Here is a 23021-nt window from a genome sequence, read left to right on the forward strand (position 1 = left end):
CATTTGCAACACTTCCCTCCCTTACAAAGATTAAGTTGTGTGAGTTGCAGAGCTCCGAGAAAAAGCCCTTCTTATCTGTCTGGCTGGTTTATTATTCATTTATTAGGTTACATTCCCAGGCCTTGTAGTTCAGTTTCATGTATTTAGCACTACTGGCTTTTTTTGTTCATGACCTGAAATTGCCCATTTTGTATTCTCATTCAAAGGAATGGCTACTCTATATACATATGAATTAAAATTTATAAGGATGCTTTTTCATTGTATAATATTTTCATAACTGCTATGGGTGTACAAATATCTCTACTGGGTGGAACGGGATTTGTTCAGCTGGCAAGGTCAGCCCTGACAGGTGAGTGAACAGGGATTATTTTCCTTGGCTGTTACTGTTTGTTAGATGCTGTGCTTCTACAGTTACAGGGTATACGCAGATAGCCAGGGTGTAACATGGTAACAACCGTGAAGGTGCAAGCAGCCACAATCATATTGCCATATTTGTACAGAACCACTGATATCCATGGCAGCCTGCAAAAGTTTAGACAGGTCCCAGTCCTACGTACTTCACAATCCGAAAAAGACACAAGGTGGTAGGCAATGACAGCAGACAATGGTGTACGGCACTAATGAAAGAGAGAAGCATTACAGGAGATTAAAAAAAACAGGTTTGCTTTGTAAGGTTTTAGCTGTCTTGTTAGCTATTGTTTGAATCTCCTTTTTTATTCTGCTGATTTATTTTGGAACATTTAGGTTTGCTTATCACACAGATATAACTTAATGGTAATGGGAACAAAATTTGGTGTCCGCTTAAGACAAAAAGAAGTTCTCTGAGTACAGAATGATAAGTTTTTCCAGTTCTGTGTCATTTTGGAAATAATATTTTCCAGGTGTCCGCATACAACTTTGTGTTTTGAAATGAGGTAGACAAAGTGATATTTCTTGAAACCTGAGTATTGATGTGTAAAAGGTATATTCTTAGGGGGAATTCTAAAATCTGATCCAAACATTTCATATGGGACTATGGTCAAGGTTTCTGCAGGGGCTGAAGCCAAATTAGAATTTGATTTGTAAAGAAATATCTTTCTGTATGAAGTGGAAACTCCTGCTCCCTCCCCCCCCCCCCCCCCCCAAGTTTTCTTCTAGTGTAGCAAAATTGAAAAAATTGAAAATACCTTTTTTTTCCAAAAAGAAAAACTAGGAACGGAGAAAAGGAAAAAAAAAATCAAGAAAATTCCAGTACTTTTGAAATATTGTCTTGTAACTAAACGAAATAAGTTAATGTGTAAGTATGTTCCACAAATGCTTTTCCTCACAATATCCACTTTTGGAGCTCACCAAGCAAGTGGGTATCATCTCATACAGAGTACAAATAATAGCAATGACTGGATGTGAATGAAGTTGAATAAAGATTATCCTTTCAACGTTCATCAAAATCAAAAGGAGTCCTCACAAAAAGTTGGATACCTTTCAGTAAAGTGAGAAATCTTATATTTTCCAATTATCTTTTGTCAAAAGGAGGCAGCCAGGACCATTTCTTTCAATGCTTTCCAGAAAAAAAAATACTTTTGGTCCAAGCCTAAGCAAAGGGATTTGTACCAAAAAGGAATTGAGAGAAGCTGCAGATAACTGGCCATAAATTTGAGTTAAAACAAAAGAGATCTGGCTATTGATTGTCTCATTATACCACTGCAATTACTGATGGAAGTTGAAAATCTCAGCAAGTACAAAATAATGATTTATATGATCAAAAGCGAAGGAACAGAAAGACAGAAAGGATTGAAATATATATGCTGTCCACACACATGCTGTAAAGAAACAGCAGCAGAACCATGTGCTGAAACAGTGGTGTTGAGTCAACGAGTGGCACCTTGCCAAGCACAAACCTTCAAGAGAATTTGCCCTTAGTAGTGATAAAAATGGAGTGCACTGGTGGCTTCTGTGCAGCAGCTGCCATGGGGATCCCCTGAGGGCAACTCATGAGAAAAGCCCTCAGAAGGCAAGGTGGTGCAGGCTGTGCTTCACTGCCTGCATTGACAGGGGAACTCCTGCCAAGGCAGTATGTGACTGTGCCAGAGATGTGGCCAGGACAGTTCACCTCCTCCCTTGGGTATTCATGAAATGTCAAGACCTGAGAGAATATAGATTTAAACTAACAATCCTGTTGGTTTTGAAAGAGTCTTGCACGATTTTTCCAGAGGAACGTCTGAAGAACCAAACACACACGTTCTGGTCAGTTTTGAGTTTGATAAGATGTCTCCTGCTTTCACATGTCATGCTCATATTTCTGTCAACTGAGGGAACATATTTCAGATATCACAATTGCTCCTCGGCCTTTCACAACTAGAGGAGGAGAAGAGGAAGCCATTTTATCCCCACTTCATTCTCTGCAGAAGGGGAATTCACCTGCCGCACATGGAAAGGTATATTCTACATCTTCTTGGTAGTTTGTAGGAGACCTACACTAATAACTTTTTTTTTGCACAGGAAAAGGGTACCAAAACACCAGTGCAGTGAATTAAATGAGCAGCTGTTTGCTCTTCAGTTCTGAAGGCACCTCCTAGTTCATTGCTTATTGTTTCTGGACCACTTTTCATCTGTTATCACCTCTTCACTGCCACGAGGGAATCGTTGCAGTCAGCTTCCACAACCCGTACTTTCCATATTCCTCTCACAGCTTCAACTAAAGCCAATTCCTAATAACTTACACAGAAACCTAATACTTCTTCCTCTCATGAAATGATCCTTAAATGAAGCTACTAGAGCTGGAGGTCTAAAACAGAAAGTAAAGAAAAATCCCCCCAAGAGGCAATCCAGAAACGATGCTTGATGAGAAAAAAAGAGTGGATGAGCAGTCTCAAAATTAGTGATATGATCCACTCATTGATTGCAGATATCCACAATATGTCTTGATATTGTGCATGTGTGAGTAGCCCACAACATAGTGTGTTATTACAGGGGAATATTGTACACATCTGTTGCATGCTGCAGGAGTAAGTTACAGGCCATCTAATCATAATGCAATTGCTCCACAATTAATGGCCCTCCTAGTCTCCTAATGGTACCCCCCACTTTTGTTGCCAGCCACCACTTCACTCAAGAGCTGTTCCTTTAGCTGCAGGAGGGTTTTTAAGGGTACAGTCCCCTTCCAGTTCAGCGTGATTATCTCAGCAGGTCTGAGTTTAATTCAGCAGATCTGCTCTCTTTCAAAGATAATGAGAAAGTTAACCACTGATCAACCGCTTTTCGCAAAGCAGACTATGTGCTTAGAAAAAGACTGGAAATAGAGTTTATATGCACGAGGATTAGGTACGTCCTTCAGTACAGGGCTCTCTCAAACACAGGACAGAATTTTGTAAGTACTCAGAGTCAGTATAAGGCCTTGCAGAAGAAGTCTTTTATGCCTGTTCAGTTCTTTTTTTCCTTCTTTTTCTTTTTAAAAAAACCCACAACAACGTTTGTTCTTCTTCCGCTCCTTCAGAATGAAGTTTCCACAGCCTGGTCACCAGTGCCATGAGGCTTCCTACCTATGAGGTCAGGAATGCAAATCTCCATTTAAGGTTTATACCATTGACACATTAATCTGCAAGTGCTCTTTTGTAGAGCTGGCATTGCTTCTGACACAGGAAACGTGACTTTGGACAGAACATGTTTTCTTCCATATGTATTTCTATATACTTTGCTTTGCTTGCGGACCACAAAAAAATTGGGAAGTCATAAAGTCACTATCTGGAAGGTTTCAAGGGCTACTGCTGTAAATTAACCATAAATCTGCCTCTCTCAGCTATCTGAAACTTAGGTCTGAAGTGAGTGCCTATGTGCCCTTTATAGCCAGCAGAGGAGGAAAGGTCTGCCAGTCTCCAGAGGGAGGCTGTATGTCAAACCTAGGTGCCTAAAATAATGTACATTAGGGCCAGATCCCATCCTAGATTTCCAGTTTCATTTTAGCCCAGCCCAGAGAGTTCATACATTTTAGGACACAGTTAAAATCAGAACCTATCCATTTCTTGCTCCATGTCCTGTATATTTTACCTCGCTGTAAAAGACCTTTTACAAAAGCATCAGCTTTCATTTAAGCAGCATTAAAAGCCATCAGATTTCCAAAAAACTTAATGAAATTAAGCTTTAAAAGAAAAGAAAAAGTATTGTCTGAGGGATAGTGAGAACTTGTAAGCACTGAAAGTTTCTGTAATTTGATCCTTGAAGTTATATGTCTTAAAGAAAAGAATCAGAATCTTCTTAACAGTCCAGTTCCATGAAAAATTCATGATAAGAAATTTGTCTGAGCCCAAACTACTGTTCTCAACACAATCTAACTTTGGCTGGTTTTGCAGTCCAACTGATCTCAATATCTGGTTTTGTCCTAATTCCAGTGGAATAAATCCAAATTTCTTTTTCTAAAAGGTTCCAGGTTAAATTCTGAGGTTTAGGCTGCCTTTTACTTCTAATAGCTGTGGCAGAGTGAAAAATATCAGAGTACAAATCAGATTTCTTTAGGGGCAGACACGATGTAACGAAAGGTTTAAAGGAATTGATACCTGAGCCAGCAACATGGGTTTTACTTAGCTATCGTATTTTGCTTCTAAATATAAAAGAAATTTAGGGGAAGGTCTGAAGTGACACTTGGGTATCTAAAGCAGAACCTAGGTAGACTTCAGGTGCCAAAAGCCAAAACTGCAGTTAAAAATCCCTTCTCAATTGGTGCTGGGTTGGCTACTGCCTTGCTTCTTCCTTGACCAATCTGAAAGCGTTACATCTGTGCTGTTCTGCACCACGCCACTGCCCACCCAAGCGAGTAGCTTGTGGGGACCTTCCCCAGTCTTGGGGAGCCAGAAGGACAAGCACCTAAAAATCAGGTTCCTCCAAACTAGCCATCATACTGCTTTAGTCCATCTCCGGGTGAAGACTGCACAGAGGCAGAAAAAAGCGGTGAGTACGTATTTCTGAAATCAAGACAGTCCTCTACATTTGGCCAGGAAAAGTGGGAATATTCTCATCTGCAATGTAGCGCACTTAGCAGGCAAACCCCTTCAAATCCTTTATTAATGAGTTCATTAAAAGTACTATCCATAAAGTTCTGGTGCTCATCAGTGCTGGCACTCTGCTTTTGAGATACTATTCATCTTTGAAATACAAAAGTTTCCAACTTGTTGGACTTATTATTAATAAGTCTTGTGCCAAGCAATTGAATTGGAGACACCTGTATACGCTGGGAGCTGCAGACAAAGGGGCAGCCAAGCCAGGCCTTTGTACCTAGAAATATTTTCGTTAGGAATTGAACTATTCTTGGACACATTTACTCGCTTTGACTAAACAGCCATATTGTGCAATTTCCCTTTCCAACTGCAGCTTCCGTGCACAGCCTGTTATCAGAGAAGTACCAACACAATCCCTGTTATCACAGATTCAGAGGAGGATTCAGTGGTGCATATGCATAAAAAAGTAAGCAAACTATTAGCTGAAGTGGTTGGGCTGTCATGTAACAGTCAATATTTAAAAAGTGGTTCTGTTTACCCAGTCACTTATGAGGATCATAAGGGTCCTCTTAGATGAGTTTAATTATTTTCAATAGCTCTTTTCAGAGCATAATTGGGTTATATGTATGAGCCCTGGGAGCATGGCAAGTATTAGGCATGTGTTCATTTGTTAAACTTTTATACTTGCTCTAGAAGAATCAGGAGAATATCCACACATGAACTTCCTTGAGAAGATTTCATTTTTTTTTCCAGGCTAATGAAAATTTACAAATGTTCTGACACTTTTCCAATATGAGAGGTTACTTGTTGAGATCCAGGCAAAGATAAAATATTTATACGTTTGAGGTCAGTACCTGCAGTTTTGATAACCGTAATAATTATTATAAGGCTTAACAAAAGTTCTGGTTTAGGGCATAAATTAACTGGCTCAGTAAAACCATCTTTTAATTCATTGAAAATATTTCCAGTGGCTTCAGATGGAGTTGTTTAAGCTCCCAGCCTGGTAAAGACTTTCTCCTTCCCAACCTAAATTATTGCTGGGCTGGAAAGGAACTTTACCAGAAGATAATGTTCCTTCATTTATAGTTAACACTACTGATTACCTGGTATTTGTCAGTGTTGAAGACAGGCTTTTAGCTAGGTGAAACAATGGTTTTATGCAATAAAATATTTTTTCTAACTAAGAATGAAAAGATTTTGTCTGAGGTAAACTAGAAAAACGTATCATTAAGTAAAGCTATTTTCTATTTCATGTGTTAGCTTTGTTGGTAAAATATTTATTCCTCATATATTAAGAAATAATAATGAGCAATCAAGAGATTGCAATAATTTTTGGGCCTTGATTAATCTCTAGGATAATTTGGAAATGCTAACCTTGTGTAAAAAATCAATTATGGTTTTTCACAGTAGTTGGACCATATAATTGGAATAACAAACAGTAGTATTTACTGGTCAAATGAGATCAAATCAGTTCACTAGTATTCTCCATATTTTATCAAAATAGACTCTGAGCTCTGTTAATGGAGATGGACCATGTAAGTCTCACATACCACACAAAGATGCCGAGTGTGATGTTCATAGGAACCCGGGAGTTGATGTGGGGACACTGTGAGGTTACAGAAGAAATGAAAGCTCTTCAACAGAGTCAGTGCCTGGCAGTGTTAATGTCTGGTTTATCTCTGTTTCAAGCTAATTTAAAGTTTCTGTGATTATAACACGTGAATAATCCAAGCACTGCAAATGCGTTTCCTGCCAAAGCAGGAAGACACTGCTTCTGTGCTCAATATCAGAAGATCAGACCTTACCAGAGCATGGGAGGCAGGACCCAGGCCACCAGCCCCAGGCAGCTCGTGTTTGTTATCAATTTCCACATAGCCTTGTTATACCAAAACTAAGCAGCTTAGGAAGATGTTAACAAGGGATGTTTGCCTGCTTTTTACTCTATATTCAAGACAACAAATCGTCGTCTTTCTTTGCCACATTAGGATCTGAATTCTTCATCAGCTTAAAGAGACATTTAATTTCTTACAGGCCCACAGTATGTTATTTAAAAAAAAACAACCAAAAACAAAAACAAACACAGAAAATGAAAGTTGCAGATAAAACTTTTCACATTAATTAACATTCATGGTCAACTGCCCTGCAAAAATAAGTTAATCATCATGTTACAGTATCCATAGAATGACAGAGTATACTGCTGGAGGAGACAGAGAGCTGTCATCAGAGGTCATCCTTCTGCCCTAAGCAGATCTGCAATATCTAAAGCCCTCCTGACAGAGTAGTTTTTGCCATTGATGTTTGACCAATTGTTTTTTCTGGATTCTTTTAAGTAGAATGCAAAATTAAATGAGTAGCATAAACTATAAGAAGCAAATTATATTTTAAAAATATTTTTCTCTGTAATTTAAGACAGACTAGCAAAAGAAGTTAAGGTTTTATCATGGCAGTATTCACAGGCACATCAGAAGCCAAAATAATCCATCTAGGTGAATCTGTGCATTTATATTATTGATAAACCAAGATGTCTTCTGAAATTACAGTCTGTGTAATCCCACAGCTTCTACCACAATGGTATGTGAGCGCCTCCTAAAGTAGTTTTACGTACAGAGAGATGGAAAAGGGCAATCTTCATTCCTCAGGTGGGAAATCACAGAACAAAGAGTTGCTTTCTGAGAGTGTCATTAAGCTGATAACCCCTTTTCAAATGTATACAATTTTAGGGCAGTCACCTGAACACTTCCAAAAATACAGTGTGTGTGACCTGGCCCAGGAACCATATGGTTGTATGGTACAGTATATATACTTTCATTCATGACCATTACCCCAGAAATTGTCTTTGTGAGGCGAATCTAAAACACACTGTATTAACATTTCTTAACTCTCTGTTACACCGAGTTGCTGATTCAACATGACGTTTTCAACTGATAAAATTACCTATATCATGTTTATGATCCTAGATGATGGTATTTCTAGCCAAAACAAGTAGGATTTATATCAGCATTTATACCTTAAGAAGCTCATGCCTGAACAAGATTAGCAGGAACCATGCATGTTCTCAGGAAGTGCTGTTATGAACAGCCTTCACCCACACAGACCCATCTGCCACCAGAACGGCTTCTTCTTTCTCCAGCCAAGTGGGTATTTATAACAGAGTCTGATATCCTAAATATTAAGAATATAAATATTATTAAGAATGTAAACATTTTAACAATTTCTGACATCCTAAACATTAAGAATATTTTGTAGGAAATTGTTTAATATCTAAATTGCAGTTCTGGTAAATGACACCAATGAACTGGGGACATTGGCCTCTGTGTTTGAGTGCTCTAGGCAGTTTGAGGAGAAACCTCTCCAAATAGTTATGCATGACATGAACATCTTTCAGTGCCTGACAAAGATTCATGGTGCTGCTGCCCAGGCCAGGGTCAGACCCAGAGCGAAGTTTCCACTTACTTACACAAAGTCTGAATTTTATCCCAAGACTCTCTCAAGCACGCTTAAAAAATTTCTGCAGCAGTTTACTGAAACAAAATCAACCAAAAAACCCCCTCAACCCTATGACTAATCAAATCAAATAGAAGTTCAAGTAGAAGAATTACTTTCAGATTTAAAGAGAACGCAGGCAGACAGCAATCCAAAATTTTTAGCCTGAAGGCAGGGGTTTATTTATCCTCTGCATTTTAATGATAGTTTCAACAAAAAGCTAAGGAAATTATTGCTTTTCAGCCCTTCTTCTCTAGCACTTTGCAAAATTAGTATAGGTTTTAGAAATTCCTTAATAAAAAATAGCATGCCACAGCCACAGTAATAGCCAATTTAACAGACTCACAGTTAGCCTGGTTACTGTCAGTTTACCACTTGGAAAAACAGTCATCTAATGTTAACTACAAATCACCCTCAAATCTTTGCAGGCTGCAAACACAAACACATTTATAGTCCATGCTCTCTAATATCTGATTTTATGGTCAGAGAAGACAGAGTCAAGGAAGTTCCCCATGTCCCTGTTCTCAAAAAGGCAATAAACTGCACCACAGCAGAACAGTTACATGAACTGATTTTTTTCCTTATTGATCCTCATCTGTGAGGTCCACCTGGCTAGAGTCTATGAAGATATTTTTGTAAAAGAAACACCTCACCTGGTAATAGTTTGCAGGAGGGTAACCTTTTCTGTTGTTCTGTTTCTGTTGCACTTTTTGTGTTAAAAGTTGAATTCCGTTTCAGTTTTGTACAATGGTGTAAACCCTCACCAGCCTTCTGCACCAATAGAAAACCCAGTGATCTGGGGTTTTTACAGAACTAATGGTGTACACAGAGGACCGCCCATGCAAGAAAGTTATGTAACGTACAGGACCTGCATTAAGCAGCAGCAAACATACTCAAGGGTAGGAGCTTCTTTAGTACCCACGTGATCTAACCATACAAAGTGCATGTATTCTAAGTGTCCCACCCTGAGCATCTTTGGAGAGAAACTCTTCCTTATATATATATGCTATTCCAGTTTCCAAGCAGTGGTGTTGCAATCTGTGGCTGATGCCATGGGAAAAGAAAATGACATATTTTGTCGGACCAGCTGGAAGTGAAATTTATTTGATTTAATATAATGTAGACTCTCTCTATCATCCTAAAATAACTAGATAAGCTACTCAAATGTCTGAAATATTGCTATAATATTTTCTTACTATAGACAATATCTCCCAGTTGACCTTTTCCCTCCTCCTTCCAGGTTGCCTATTATAACTCCATAGTTTGGAATAATTAAAGTGTGATTTCATCCCTGTTAGTCACTAGGATTTCTTCTTAACTATTTTAGGTGCTAAGAAGACCTGGGAACACCACTGTAAAGAAATGGAGATGATGGAGATGACAAACTGGAAGCAGTGGGGAGCTCTTCAGGTCACTGAAGGGGAAAGCTTGAAAACCCAAACAGGGTGTGTGGAGAAAGTGCAGTGCAGGGGACCTTCAGAGATACCAAATACAAATATTAAAAGCTATCTTAGCTTTAACTGCTTTAGAACAACATTTTTCCCTGGCAGGCATAGCTAATGCAGCCCAGTTAGTTCAGCCTGAGCTCGGGTCTTTCTGCATATACAAATTGCATTGTGCCATATAGATAAAGCTACAGAAGGCCTGGAGCTGGATGTTGAACCAGGACCAAAGAAAAGGTAAGACTTAATTCCATGATTCACTGCAAACCTTCTCCATGAATTTGTGCAAAATAAGTGCTGGACATGAGGAAATTCACACTGCTTAACTTTAAGCACTAGTAGGCTGCTCTGTAAGCACTGGCCATTGCTCTTTTTAGCTGCAGTAACTGATGGAGACTTTACAAACCCCAACACTTTCCCATCTTCGAGAGCACTCAGACAAGCAGTACCTTCACAGATCTTATACAGGCAGGACTGTCTGGAGCAGGATGATGATGAGCCTTTGGGATCCAGAACCACAGAAGAGGACATCTGCCATGGTTTTGCACTATGACCTTACTGCACTATGGGATCTGCTGTGCAGTTCAGGGAAGCCATTAGCATTGCTTGGATAAGGTTTTGAGTACTCCTATAATAGCCACCACTACGTATTTTCTTTTCAAGCAAGATGCTACTTCTCTGCTCCAGTTTCCCAAGCTTTTATCATCTCTCCCACTATTCCTCCTGCAATCCTTTTTTCCACAGGGTCAGCTAGTGAACTACCTTAGACATAAAACTTTTTAATCTGCTTCCTGTGGATCAGTCCAGTGTTTTGTCCTCTCCTGTGGTCCTCAGTTCATAGAAGCAGCAAAAGTCTTAATTTTGATCCATATCAAAACAAAAACCAAAAGCAAGTGCCCTGAAATCAGCATGATTTTGGGAAGTGCAGAGAAGCTAGTTGCTTTCCACAGAGAGTGGGCAATGGACAGAATAATATCGCAGAACATGACAAGTCTTGTTTTCTTTTCACAGATACTGGTATTGAACAACTAAGAGTGTGTGTAAAAAACTCTCTAAACGTGCTGAGTCAGCTGAACTTGAACAATACTCTTGTTACTAGCCAGTAAACCCAGCAAATGCATAACATTCAATATGGAAAGGCAGGCCTCATCTTAATCACCTGGCAAGCCAAAGCAGCAAAAAGGTCTGTTATTGCCCCAGAACATAATCTCAGCTTTCCCCCAAAACTGTGTTGAAGTCAGGGAAACATATATGAGAAAACCCCTATACTCACCCATAGTCAGTTTACTGTGATCTCTTCAATCCATGACATATCTGAGATATCTTTCAACTACCCTTTTATGTAGAAGCCATGGACTTTTTTAAAAGAGCATTCAGTCAAAGCAAAATGTATGACAGAGAGAAGATACAGTCACCAAGACATTAAGCTCACATGAATTCTCCATTTCCTTATGGGAAAGACTGTATGGGATCTGAACACTCTCCAAACCACGTGGCTGTTCTGGGCGTAGATCTGAACATTTGAGCTCAGACCTACCTCTCCTTGTTGAACACTTTTACATTGACACAAACTACATATGTTATGTATCTGCCTCCTTTTCCTCTTTTAAATTGGGTTCTCTGATCAGTGGAGCAAAGATACAAGAGGAAATTCATCTACTGCACATAAACGTCTTTCGTGGTATTTAAATTCTTTCCCAGATCATACTCTGCGTGGGTATGAAGATAAGCCAAACATGAATTGCAACATATAGCTTTGGGAGGACAAATTTTGAAAGAAGTAAAACATTACTTTTTTTTACCCTATTTGCTGAAAATGAAGGTTCTTTTAGCTCAGTTTATGAGGCTTAGGACATATTGTTCACAGTATTATTGTTTATAGTCACAAATCTCAAATTAGAGGTAACAATTATTTTTATTGGGAGCTAAAAATACTGAACACTCAAAAAATCTTACTTAGAATAAGGTAGTTGGGTTGATATTGCTGTATTCATTTCATATTTTTAGGCTTTTAAACTGTTATCCTTTGGCTCACGGTCTATTTTGACAAGCTATCCAAATCCAGAATAAAATTATCCAAAGCATGGCGAAAAAGGAAAGGAAAGAAGTCCCTGGTTTTCCCTGGGTTTTTATGAAATTGACGGTCAAAACAATTATTTACATGGATTAAATTGTTAGACAGAGATGATTAAAAATGTCAATAATGCACTGTAATCCTCTTTTAAGGTTGAATTAGGGATGTCAGCTGAAGCACTGAAGCTCTTCCTTTTACCTGTGCTCTTAATGAGCTGATATTGAAAAGTTTCAAGAAATGTTTTGATGATTCTTTGCTTAGGGTAAACATGGAGTTAAACACAGGAATGTGTGTACATTATATAATCACTAGTTTGAGCAATTATTGAAGGATTTGCTAAAATGTCTGCAGGTAACACTTAAAATGGTTAGAGGTTGTTGAAATTCAAATGGAAGTTGTTGCAGAGATCTTATAAATACGCAGAGTCACTAACTAAGCCAAAACAACATTGCATATTTACAGATACACATAGACCCTTAGTGACTGGAAAGAAGTGCTTTTCCTGTAGTTTCTGAAGCAATAATTTATTTGGAGACTTTTCTCCCATGGCAGTCTACAACTGCTTTGTTGCTCATTCCTCCTTCCCCTTTATGAAAAGTGAAGGATGAATTCAGATAATAAAGGCAGAAAAGCAGCACGTATGTGATGAAATACCTGTTCTGTAATTTGCCATTGTTATGGGAAGAAGCAAAGCTCCTACCTTTGGCAAGGAAGGTACAAACCACAGCACATAATTTCATTCCAAGGTTTTTGTAGATACGGAGAACGCAGGGAGTGCTTTGATGTATTTATTATACAAGTGATGAAGCTTGTTCCACTCTGCATTTGCCAGTCAATTTCCCCATGCAGACAATCCTTTGGTAGCTGCAGATGAGTCTCCAGCACCTGGCTATCATGAGTGGATCTATTGAGATCCCGGATGCAACTTTGGTCAGGCTACAGAAACAGGGTTTCAGGTAAACCATAACCCTGCAGTCTCTTCCAGATTCTGTTTCGTGACTGCTACATAGTGAAGACTACAGACCTTGCCGAAACATCGTGGCTCTTTTTGACCAAGATGGGGCAGTATTCTTGAGGCAAGCCATGCCACCTTGGCCAAAAAATGGCAGTCATGGCATTTGCTAACACGTTATCTGAAATGTATTCAGAAAAAAATATAAAATAGTCTAAAGAGACCATAAAGTTAGTCCCAAAATCTAGACTTCATGGGCCATGCAATAATGAGTGCATTCAACAGGGTATTGGAAGAACATAAAACAGGCAGATATAGACACGTTTGTAGTGTGCATGACACCAGAGGTGTAGAGGCCTCAAAACTGTGGACATATAACTAAGCCTACAAATGTGAATGCTCTCTGTGGTTTGTTTTCTTGGCACGTCTTCTAGAATTTGCTTCTTTTTATATTTATTACTTAACACATTGCAGATAATTCATCAGTATCAGCTATTTCTCCCCTTAGGAGGCCCTACTAAATGAACACATTTGAAGTCAATAAAAAGCAATCTCCCTAGAATAGAGAAAAACCAGTTTCTTGCTCATAAGGAACAAAATTGTTTTTCACATTCCAAGTAATCTGTTGTCTGTTTTCAAATTGGCAGGCATGAAGTTGAAATCATGTCTAGATGGGTTATGTGAGAACTACAGGAGTTTGGAGGTATTTTATTAGGGAGAAGAAGACCAAAACAAAATTTAAAGTATCTCAAATAGAGGCTGTCCATGTCTACAACAGTTAAATTTGGGACAAGTATGAAATAAATATCTGATTAGTAAATAAGCCCATCGTTCCCCTGCAACATACTACATAGTAGCTGTAGAAAAAGTAGCTATATAATGGGTTAAAAACACACGATCAGGAAACTCAGGCTAGGAGATCTCTTACACTCAGTTTTTTCTTTGATCATGCCTTACAAGCAGGGACAAGTTCTAGTAACCTTTGTACTGAAAAAAAAAAGGATCTGTATTAAAACTAAAGCAAGGACTACCCCTGCAAAAATAACTTTACAGCTCTTCTTAAAGCAAATTTTTTTGCAGTTTTACACTAGAAATGGTGAACTCAATCACATTGGTTAGGACTCTGGTCACATAGAATAGAATCATAGAATCATAGAATCATTTAGGTTGGAAAACACTTTTAAGATCATCAAGTCCAACTGTTAACATAACTCTGACAAGTCCACCACTAAACCATGTCCCTAAGAATTGCCACATCTACATGTCTTTTAAATACCTCCAGGAATGGTGACTCCACCGCTTCCCTGGGCACCCTGTTCCAATGCTTGACAACCCTTTCAGTGAAGAAATTTTTCCTAACATCCAATCTAAACCTCCCCTGGTGCAACTTGAGGCCGTTTCCTCTCATCCTATCACTTGTTACTTGTGAAAAGAGACCAACACCCACCTCGCTACAACCTCCTTTCAGGTAGTTGTAGAGAGCGATAAGGTCTGCCCTCAGCCTCCTTTTCTCCAGGCTAAACAACCCCAGTTCCCTCACCCGCTCCTCATAAGATTTGTTCTCCAGACCCTTCACCAGCTTTGTTGCTCTTCTTTGGACACTCTCCAGCACCTCCATGTCTTTCTTGTAGTGAGGGCCCCAAAACTGAACACAGTATTCGAGGTGCGGCCTCACCAGTGCTGAGTGCAGGGGGACAATCACTTCCCTAGTCCTGCTGGCCACACTATTTCTGATACAAGTCAGGACGATATTGGCTGCCTCAGCCACCCGGGCACACTGCCGGCTCATATTCAGCCGGCTGTCAACTAACACCCCCGGTCCTTTTCTGCCGGATAGCTTTTCAGCCACTCTTCCCCAAACCTATAGTGTTGCATGGGGTTGTTGTGACCCAAGTGCAGGACCCAGCACTTAGCCTTGTTGAATCTCATACAATTGGCCTCAGCCCATTGATCCAGCCTGTCCAGATCCCTCTGTAGAGCCTTCCTACCCTCAAGCAGATCAACACTCATGCCCAACTTGGTGTTGTCTGCAAACTTACTGAGGGTGCACTCGATCCCCTTGCCCAGATCATTGATAAAGATATTAAACGGAACTAGCCCCAATACTAAGCCCTGGGGAACACCACTTGTGACTGGCCACCAACTGGATTTAACTCCATTCACCACAACTTTTTGGGCCTGGCCGTCCAGCCAGTTTTTTACCCAGCGAGGAGTACACCCATCCAAGCCATGAGCAGCCACTTTCTCCAGCAGAATGCTGTGGAAAATGGTGTCAAAGGCTTTACTAAAGTGCAGGCAGACAATATGCACAGCCTTTCCCTCATCCGCTAAGTGGGTCACCTTGTCATAGAAGGAGATCAGGTTAGTCAAGCAGGACCTGCCTTTCGTAAACCCATGCTGACTGGGCCTGATCACCTGGTTGTCCTGTACGTACCATGTGATGGCACTCAAGATGATCTGCTCCATAGACTTTCCTGGCACAGAGGTCAGACTGACAGGCCTGTAGTTCCCTGGATCCTCCTTCTGGCCCTTCTTGTAGATGGGTGTCACATTTGCTAACCTCCACTCAACTGGGACTTCCCCAGTTAGCCAGGACTGCTGATAAATGATTGAAAGTGGCTTGGTGAGCACTTCTGCCAGCTCCCTCAGTACCCTTGGGTGGATCCCATCCAGCCCCATAGACTTATGTATTTTCAAGTTGATATTGGCATGATTTGGCTCAGATCATCCATCACTTCTACCCTGCTTTACCAGGGGTGCAGGCCCATTTGTCCATCATGTTCAAGCATGGCTCCAGAATGAAAGTTCAGGGACAAGGATATGCATTGCAAACTTTCCCCAGAGGAAAACATCTGCTCAAGGAAAGACCACACAGTAATTATTCCAGTTCCTCACTTTCTCTGCTGTCCAAAGCTGCTTGCTAGACGATCACAGATACACCTACCCTGAATCTAACAGCTTTTCCCATTGCAGCTCAGTTCTAATCTAACCTAATATTCCCACAAAAAGCCTGCTTTTACCCTCCATCTCAGGTCATGCTGTTCCTAGATCAAGAACCAACTTGAGAGTGAAAGGAGAGTGATCACTTTATTCATGTATTGAAGCTTTATTATCATTTTAGGGATGCGCAGTAGTGATAAAAATGGTCCTGACATGGGCGAAAATAATGGACTCGATCCAGCAAACAAGTAAATTCAACATCTGTAAGCAGGTTACTATGCTTACACTGTCATTACTATGGATTTGCCTTTCAGCAAAGCAGGCAATGGAGACACAGCAGGGCATATGAATGGGGTCACCCTTGGGTGTCTGGAGTGCGTGCATGCATATGTGCATATGTGTGTGCTGTGTGGAGGGGAAAAGAGTTAGAAACACTACCAATCAATATAAGCAGATAAAACAACCTCTGCAGATCTTGGGTTAGATGAATTTAACCTCCTTTATCTAAATATATGTATACAGCAATTAATTTTCTTATTAGTCCTCCAACATGTTCATGTTCTGCTTGACATTTACTATCTTTTTCGTGTACAGGCAGAACTCATAAAGTGTGCATTTATAGACGCTGAATAGATCAGTGCATTTCCATGCTATGCAGCTTTCCCTCCAATATTAGCAATTGCAGGGAATTAATGATAAAAAAAAGGTAATAAAGATGTAAAAATGCCTGAGGTCACCATCTGAGAACATAACTCCTCTTCTATGACAGTCCTCCAATGACTACACCATAGAATCATAGAATCATAGGATGGTTTGGGTTGGAAGGGACGTTAAAAATCATCTAGTTCCAACGCCCAACCCATACGCATAGAGTATTAGAATAAGAGAGTGGGTTTATTTCATCTGATTCTGGTTGCTTTTATTAATTGTTCTCTTCTGGGTACTTGAAAGTAGTGAGGAAACAACAGGCTGTCACGAATGACTTTCATTTTCATCTACATGGATACAAATAAATAAACAAAGAAATTTGCTGTATTTATTTTTCCAGCTATCCTTTCCTTCCCACTCTTTGGAACCCAGTATCAAAGTTTACCCCATTTCTGAGAATATCCTTGAAAAATCATCAGCACTACTAACGGCAATCAATAGTTTCCTGAACTTTCAAAAATTAGGAATGAAGCTGAGAGTGCTATGTGCCTAAAAATAATGTTGTCTAAATGAACACCAGCACAGATAGATTGAAAAGACAAGAGAGACAGAAGTCTCAGGCATTTTAGAAATGTCATCAAGCCAAAGTTTCTTTATGTATTAGAAAGAATCACTTTGATAAGCAGGCCTGAGAAATGGGCTATGGTTAAAGTCTACTAATGGGGCAGCCAATGAACGGGTCCAATGAAGTTTGCTCTAAAAAACAGGAGAAGGACAGTCGCTAAACATTAACAGTTGGATTTGATCAAAAATTGATGGCTACATTTGCACTACTCTGTCAAATTAATTTTAGTTAATAGCAAGAATATCTCAGCCTAAACAAGGGGTAATGGTTTTAAACTAAAAGAGGGTAAATTAAGACTAGATACAAGGAGAAATTTTTTTACGATGATAGTGGTGAAATACTGGAACAGGTTACCTAGAGAGGTGGTAGATGCCCCATCCCTGGAAACATTCAAGGTCAGGTTGGACGGGGCTCTGAGCAACCTGATCTAGTTGAAGATGTCTGTGCTTATTGCAGGGGGGTTGGCCTAGATGACCTTTCAAGGTCCCTTCCAACCCAAACTATTCTATGATTCTACGATTCTATGATTCTAAAGCAGACACCACAACAGGTCAGATGAAATGTTCCCTAAGGGAGTGTGGTCACTGCATGGACTGCACAGGTCCCACCGGAGACAAGCCAGGTGTGGAAAGGTACTTTGTAGGTAGCCAAAATAAAGTGAGATTAATCCTGTAGTATTGAAAGTAAAATGGTGTATCTCGGTTCATGATTTACATGAACAGAACTGTAAAGTTAAAATTTTGGACAACTATTATAGCTTGTAGAAAATCCTGGTCTGTGTCTTCCTGAGAAATCCAGCCAGTATTACTAGACACTTTTTAACGTATCAAGTGTTTTATATAGCCAGTTCTTTCTGTAAACAACACAATGAGAACTTAATCTCTTGCACACAAAAAAGTACAATACCCTTTGTGATTTCAGCCCAAAAACAATTATTGAAAGATCAAAACAAATCTTTCCTGTGTTTGGCTTTTTCCAATAGGAAAAAAACGTGTCTACTCCAGCCCTGTCAAACCTGGCCATGTTCTCTGCACAAGCTCTCTTCAGGAAACAATCCAAAGGACGATTCTCAAAATGTGGCAGTATGGCCATTCACTGTTCCCTACCAGTGTCCATGTGCAGAAAATCACAGCATGGCACAGGTCTGATGTGTTGGTAAAGGTCAACATGCAGGACTGAGGCAGAATTAGCAACTGGGTGGATATGTTTTAGACTGTAAGAGATATATACTTACTTAGCAGTAGATAAATCTCTGCAGTTTACAGTTCCAATTCAAGAGCAAAATCAGCAATCACAGCAATTGCACCCTTTTCCCGTGGTAGAGAAGCCAAAGGCCAGAGGCCATCAGGCACCATCTGTGAGCTCAGGAGTGAAAAGGACCTTCCAAAACTACCTTCTCCATTACCTGTTGTTTGTATGTGGCAGTGGACAGAAGTTGGCTCTTGGGCACTGAAATACTTTCCTGAGTGCAGGCAAAATTAAATCATGTTCTCTCAAGAAAGGAGTCCAGAGCTGGCTGTTCCTGCCCCAGGAAAGGGACTGTAGCACAGGGAAGTCATATGAGGAGCAGCTTGCTCCTCTGGGGAGGGTGAGGACAGCAACTAGTATTTCTCAGAGATGTTCTTTCCTCAGGGACTGCCATCACACTGCTGCCTCAGTCCCCTCTACCACACCAGCAGCAGAGGGGCCTCCTGCTCCCCTTCTAGGTCTGGCTCTTTGTTTCCACAGTGCCTTTGATTATGCAAACAACCACCACCTTCCACTTAAAAATGTTATAAATCAAAATGAAACAACATTCTGCATCAAACCAAATTGGTGATGGGTTTTTTTGCAGATTTTTTTTTAAAAAGACTCAAGGTTAAGGTTTTTTTTCAAATTGCCACAGAACAAGAGAGTACCTTCTCCCTTTACCCGCTTCTTTTTGTACAATTGTATCAGTATTGCCTTTTGTATGCACTGGGTAGCTCATCATTCTGTGGGAGAGAGAAGACTGGTGTTGTGGTTAGCCAAAAGCACCAGTCTGTCTGACCCTGGTCCTGTGTAGATTCCTAAAGATCTCTGTGCAAGCATCGTCATCTAGGAAATGCTATTTTAGCAAGCCTACTGAACTGGGATCAAATAGTATTGATTTGTATTTGTTAATTCCTTCACCTGAAAACTGGTTATTATCATCAAGTAGAGCCAGTCTGAAAAGGAATTTCTTAAATTTCACTTTCAAGGGTTTCTCTCTTGATAAACAGAAGAAACATCTGCAGCTTTTCCGTAGTTGTATGTATCAACACTGTGATGTGAGGAAAGGAGAAGAAAAAGCAAATACCTGCAGCAAAGTTCAGATTTAAAAAAAAAATAAGCTAGAAAAACAGTAGACTATCATAACTTCACTGATGCATTTTGGTGGGGGGAGAACATATTCTTGTGACTGCTGCATGGTTATGTCTTGTCCCACTGTACTTGCCAGCTCACGTTTCTTCAGTTAAAACACTTCACATTTATTGTATATAGTGCCTTTCATGCAAGTATTTCAAGTTACTTTGCAAACTCTAATTATGCCTTTCAGCCTTCCATGAAGAATAGCCGTAGTCCAAAGTCACCAATTTGTCAATAAGAGAGAGAAATGTTGTCTTGGTTCCCAGCCTCATGCACTAGACACTAGTTAAGATCGTCATTTTGCATAGTCATCATTTAGACCTTAAGGAGGTAATAAGAAAAAGGATTCTTGAAGACAGCAAAGACTAATCAATGCTGTCACTGGAGAAGAGGAAAACAATTTTTAAAAAGAACAAAAGCTGACTTTTTCAAATTCAAAACAATACTCTATTACTACTTCTCAAATAAAGAGAAATGAAACAAAGAATGCATCTTAGTGTTTTTATTACTGTAGCCATATACTCTATAAATATCAGAAGCTGAAAGAAATCAGTATCATTTAGAAAAGGAGATTGTTGATTGGTGTTTCTGCTGATATGCCACATTAATGAGTGGTGCTAGCAATATAGCTGGAACAATATGGATCTCAATGCATACCAAATATCTGCCCTGTTTGTTACACTGAAAGCTGTGTCTAAATTAATGACTTTTAAACATATCTGTGTACTATCTTAAGATTTGCATTCTAAAAAGAATTATGAACATGCCTACTTGATATGAGTTCTGTGATTTCTATTTTTCTAGGGAAAAAGAGAAGTTACATATTGCCTTTAGTGTGTGTCATTTATTCCTTATAAAGAATTAGAGGAAAGTAGGCCAGCATTAGAAAAGATAAAGATTTCTCTTTAAACCCCAGCAAACTTTTCATTCCTTGACTTTTGCTCCGCAAATGGATCAAGTGTAATATGCACCATGTCTCTAATCCCTTAATTTTAACTTCCTACATTCACAGGGCAGCCATTCCTCAACAATTTACAACAAAATAACATTTTGTCACTATCAGGGCTGCTGTTTGTGAAGAGTGGAATGGAGTCATTCATAAAACTAAAACTGAATTTTGCCCACCTTTCTATGAAAAATATCACTTCCTTATTGCATTGTGGTTGAAATATATTAACTTATTAGTTCCCCATTAAACCCAATTTGGAAGGCAGAAAATATCCTCAGGAATGGGGACCACACTGTTCAACAGAGGAGAAGTTTATCTCCTTCAGGGGAGCTGAGCATTCACACCAAAACGTAGTAACAGAAGGGGAGGAAGGGAGAGTTGTTCTCCAGCAATAACAGTGTCCTCACTTCCATGTGTATGAAAATACAGGCTAATATTCTTTACATTAATGAACAATGTCAATAACACCTACAACCACTGCTGTCCCTTTGGTGTGTTTGCTGACGCTCTTACGCACTGTCGACTCTCTGCAAGTCTGGTTCAGGCTCTGGTTTCCCAGGCAGCCCATTGCCATCATTACTGACCTGGGGCAGCTACCTGATCTCTTGCTCAAAACCCTTCAAGGCAACACCTTCCTCTGTCCACATTTCCTAGCACACAAGCTGTGCTGCCTGGCCTTCTGCACCCGCTTCTCCAGACCCTTTATCACCACAGCAAATTGCCAGTAGTTTTCTCTCTGTTTTACATTGAATGAGCCCACTCTTTTGGGTGAGCAGCTCCCGTGCTGCCCAAACTTTGCCAAACTTTGCAATTATGATGCCAATAGAGCAGGTTCCTGCAGCATGTGCCTCATGGCCAGATGTGGCCTCTTGCATGTCCCCCTTCCTAATTATCTGAGAATATATCCTCCAAATGCACTTAAAACGCAGTTAAGGTGGAATGGTTAATAAAGCAGCATGTTTGTGTGTTCGCAATGCGTTGCTAAGGGATGTCACAACTAGAGACTATTATCTAAGCAGTCACTCTGTTTACAAGCAGAAGAGCAAAATAATTGTCCTTCTCCCAAGTACGCTAACCAGATACGATAAGAAACAACAATATCATTGTTTGCTTTCAGTACATTAATCTCCCCAGTGTTGCTGTTACATAGACATTAAAAATCATCTTTGATGATATTTACCATTTCAGTTCCAACAGTGTGGATTTGGCGAAATTTCTGTCATGAAATTGCCATTTGCTCTCAGTTACAGAAACTTATTTAAAGCCAATTAAAGTTTTGAATGCTTCATTTTCAAACGCAGGTCACTTCAGAAAGATGTATTGATTTGCAACCTGAAACACGATGACCTGACGTCAGTATTCAGGCGCTTTGCATTCCAAAGCACTCTCTTTTGTGTTTGGGGACCTCATGATGTTATGCCAAGCCATAGACCAAACAGCAGATTTAAGACTTAAAAAAATAATAACACATCGATTAATTTGGCAATTTTAACATATAAATCTATGCAGACAATCTGCAGTCCATAATGCAACAATAATCTTCTGATCTTTTGGACTAATCCCTAAAGGCAAAGGTTTTAGCTACAGATGAGAACAATAGAGAACAGAGTTTAGAGGGATTAATGAAGTTATTGTTTTGTACAGATGTAAAATCTATGCAGAAGATCTTCATGACATGCCAAAATATCAGCTAGTGATTTTCCTTTTCACTGGCTCCTCTTTTCCTTCCCTTCATTGTACATGATACTTTCCCATGTTCTCACCAGGTTTTTGTCCTAGCAGAGCAAGAGAGAGGGTGGAGCACCCTCTGCAAGGAAACACTCAAGCTGTATATTGCGTGTACAACTCACTAGCCAGCTGGTAGCATATAAACATCCGAGGTCGTAATCAGTCCATGCATACATGACCTCGGAGCATTATCTAAAGCCTTTTCACTGGCCCCAGGGGCACTGATGCCTGAACTGAAGCAAGCGCAACTGCCACCACACTTTGGGCAGATTTGATTCATCAAGGCACATGCCCTCCCAAGTCTCACCCAAAAATCTGCAAGCCAAGTGAAGGAACAGTATAATTAAACACACTTCATGCAAAGCTGATTAGGTAATTTTCATTTGGATCTTCAGGAGGGAAAAATCAAGAGTTGTGTCTGCTGACTAACTTGCATTGTGTACTTTATAAACAAAACCTCTAACAGACTGGTCATTTTATAGAAGAATAGATAATACTGGCCAACAAGGATGCTCTCTTGAGAAAAGGAGCACTGACTAAATGAATCTTTTCTTACACCGTGGAGGCGCAGGGTAGACAGGGAACACATGAGATCTTTAACCTTCCCTCCTGGACAATCACTGAAAAAAGGCATCAGGGACCTCAGTTTGTAATAAACAACTCCTCCATATGACACTGCATCTAACAATACAACACACACGCTGCTGCTGCTGCTGCACTGAAATGTCATTATTGGTTACAAGCCCAAATCCCTCTGTGGGACCTGACCATCTGGTACAGAGAACAGGACACAGTTTGGTGCACAATGTTATCTATGGACAGGAAAGCAAAACCAGTAACAGCAGA

This window comes from Gymnogyps californianus, chromosome 2, assembly GCF_018139145.2.
Source record: "Gymnogyps californianus isolate 813 chromosome 2, ASM1813914v2, whole genome shotgun sequence".
In the NCBI taxonomy this organism is placed as follows: Eukaryota; Metazoa; Chordata; class Aves; order Accipitriformes; family Cathartidae; genus Gymnogyps; species Gymnogyps californianus.